The following is a 3377-nucleotide window of genomic DNA, read 5'->3' as shown; positions in this document are numbered from 1 at the left end:
CACCAATTCCGGACCTTCTACTCTTCGGTGTTGATCAACATAACTTTTTTGTCGATCTTGTGCTGCCTTCAAACACTTCTTAACTACCTGTACCTTTTCCACTGTTTCCTGCACCAGTTCAGGACCTTCTAGTTGTCTTAGTCCTTCTATATCCCAACAAATTGGACTGCGACACCTTCTTCCATATAAAGCTTCATATGGAGCCATACCGATACTAGAGTGGAAACTGTTATTATACGCAAACTCCATTAGAGGTAGATGATCATCTCAATTGCCCTTAAACTCCATTGTACAAGCTCTCATCATATCTTCAAGGGTTTGGATCGTTCTTTCTGACTGCCCATCTGTTTGAGGATGAAATGCGGTACTGAAATGCAATTTTGTGCCCAATGCCCTTTGTAAACTTTCCCAAAAGCGTGACGTAAATCGAGGATCTCTGTCTGACACAATTGATATAGGGACTCCATGTAATCTCACTATCTCAGAAATATATAATCCAGCTAACTTATCCAGAGAATCAGTTATTCGTACCGGCAAGAAATGAGCAGATTTTGTCAATCTATCCACAATTACCCAAATAGCGTCGTGCTTTCTGAATGTTCGTGGCAACCCCACAACAAAATCCATAGTGATCTTCTCCCACTTCCATTCTGGTATTGATAGAGGTCGCAGTTTACCTGCTGGTGCCTGATGTTCTGCCTTTACTTGCTGACATGTCATACATTTAGCCACAAATTCAGCCACATCCTTCTTCATTGTCTGCCACCAGTAATAGGGTCTTAAATTTCGATACATTTTTGTAGTACCAGGGTGCATTGCATATGGTGCATTATGAGCTTCCTGCAAAATTGCTTCGCGTAACCCATCTGTATCAGGCACACATACTCGTCCCCCATTCACTATTACTCCATCAGCTCTTATTGAAAAATTTGTTTTCTTACCAAGTCTTATTCTTTCCAACATTCGTAATAAGAAAGCATCTCGAGTCTGTGCTTCTTTGATCTGATCCACAAAGTCTGGCTTAATTTGCAAGGCTGCCAATAAACCCGCTACCTGATCAACCTCTAGTTTCGTATTCATAGACCTCATCTCCAATAGCAATGTCTGATTGTAACTCCCCATATTGGCTAATGTACTTGAACTCTTTCTACTCAAGGCATCTGCTACCACGTTCGCTTTCCCTGGATGGAAGTCAATAGTGCAATCATAATCCTTCAGCAATTCTATCCACCTTCTCTGTCTCAAATTCAATTCCTTTTGTGTCAAGATATATTTCAAACTTTTATGGTCAGTAAGGATCTGAAATTTTTCTCCGTACAAGTAATGTCTCCAGATCTTCAGTGCATGCACAATCGCGGCTAACTCCAAGTCATGTGTAGGATAATTTAATTCATGGTTCCTCAATTGACGGGACGCATAAGCAATTACCTTTCCGTTTTGCATCAACACACATCCCAAACCCCGTTTAGAAGCATCTGTATATACTATATATTCACCGCTACCAGATGGCAACACCAAAATTGGATTGGAGGTCAGTCTCTTCTTCAACTCATCAAAACTTTGTTGACACTGTTCCGTCCACTGAAATTCTACCCCCTTTCTTAGCAACTTGGTTAGAGGACCGGCAATTATAGAGAAACCCTCAACAAATCTCCTGTAATATCCAGCCAACCCTAAGAAGCTTCGGACTTCAGTGGCATTCTTTGGCCCTCTCCACTCCATAATAGCCTTTACTTTTGAAGGATCAGGCATAACCCCATCACCAGATACTACATGCCCAAGGAAAACCACCTGATTTACCCAAAATTCACATTTGCTTAACTTAGCATATAATTCCTTCTCTTTCAAAATCTGCAACACCATCCTCAGATGTTGTTCATGCTCATCTCTATCCCTCGAGTATACCAAAATATCATCTATAAACACAATAACAAAGTGATCCAGATATTCTTGAAATGTACGGTTCATTAATGCCATGAATGCCGCTGGTGCATTTGTTAACCCAAAAGGCATCACCAGAAACTCATAATGACCATAACGAGTACGAAAAGCTGTCTTCGGTATGTCATTCTCTGCTATCCTCAACTGCCAATAACCAGACCTCAAATCGATCTTTGAAAATATTGTAGCTCCCTTTAACTGGTCTAACAGGTCATCAATCCTCGACAATTGATATTTATTCTTTACTGTTACTCTGTTTAATTGGCGGTAGTCGATGCATAACCTCATGCTCCCATCTTTCTTCTTCACAAACAGCATTGGTGCTCCCCACGGCGAAGTACTCGGCCTGATAAACCCTTTCCCCAATAATTCTTCGATTTGCTTTTTGAGTAGTCGACGCATAACCTCATACTTCCATCTTTCTTCTTCACAAACAGCATTGGTGCTCCCCACGGCGAAGTACTCGGCCTGATAAATCCTTTCCCCAATAATTCTTCAATTTGCTTTTTGAGCTCGTGTAATTCCACTGGAGCCATTCTGTACGGCGCAATAGAAATTGGGGCAACTCCTGGAAGAGTTTCTATGGCAAAATCCACTTCCCTATGCGGTGGCAATCCTGGTAAGTCATCAGGAAATACTTCAGGGAAGTCTCTCACTACCGGGATTTCTTCCAACGTGGGATTAACCTTTTCGGTATCTACCACATGGGCTAGATATGCTTCACAACCCTCTAACATCAATCGTCTTGCCTCCATGGCTGATATTACACAAACTGGTACTACCTGACGATCCCCCACCAATATTACTTTTGATTCGCCAGAACATTCGATCATTACTTCCTTTTTATAACAGTCAACTATTGCTTTATGTTGCGCTAACCAATCCATCCCCAGAATCACATCAAACTCCTTCAAATCCAGCACTATAAGGTCTACAGGTAAATTTACATCTCCGATTCTCACTAAACTCCCTTTTCTAACACTGTTCACTATCACACCCCCTCCCACGGGCAAATAAACCATCAAATTACATCCCAACGGACTATTCTCTCCCGGTATTTTAGATGCAAATTCGGATGAAATATATGAATGTGTAGAGCCAGGATCAATCAAAACATAAGCCGCAATGTCATATAACAATATCGTACCTGATATCACGTCATTCGATGCTAGGGCTTCCTCTCTAGTAATGTTATATATCCTTGCCTGGGTCTGTCCCTGAGTAACTTGTGCTCCAACCCCCCTCATACCGCTACTAATGGCGTGGCCACTATCTCTGCTACTCGCGCCTCTACCTCTGCCTCTACCTCTCCCAGTTCCCCTGTCACTACTCCCAACACTGCTTTGGCTCTGAGTCCTGCTAGTAACACTTTCAACCCCGCCTATAGTCTGACTGGAACAATTCCTGGCAATGTGTCCTCTACCTCCACAGCGATA

The sequence above is a fragment of the Sesamum indicum genome, unplaced genomic scaffold (assembly GCF_000512975.1).
Source record: "Sesamum indicum cultivar Zhongzhi No. 13 unplaced genomic scaffold, S_indicum_v1.0 scaffold00184, whole genome shotgun sequence".
Classification (NCBI taxonomy): domain Eukaryota; kingdom Viridiplantae; phylum Streptophyta; class Magnoliopsida; order Lamiales; family Pedaliaceae; genus Sesamum; species Sesamum indicum.
The sequence above is the reverse complement of the archived record's forward strand: the minus strand, read 5'-3'. Positions refer to the sequence as shown.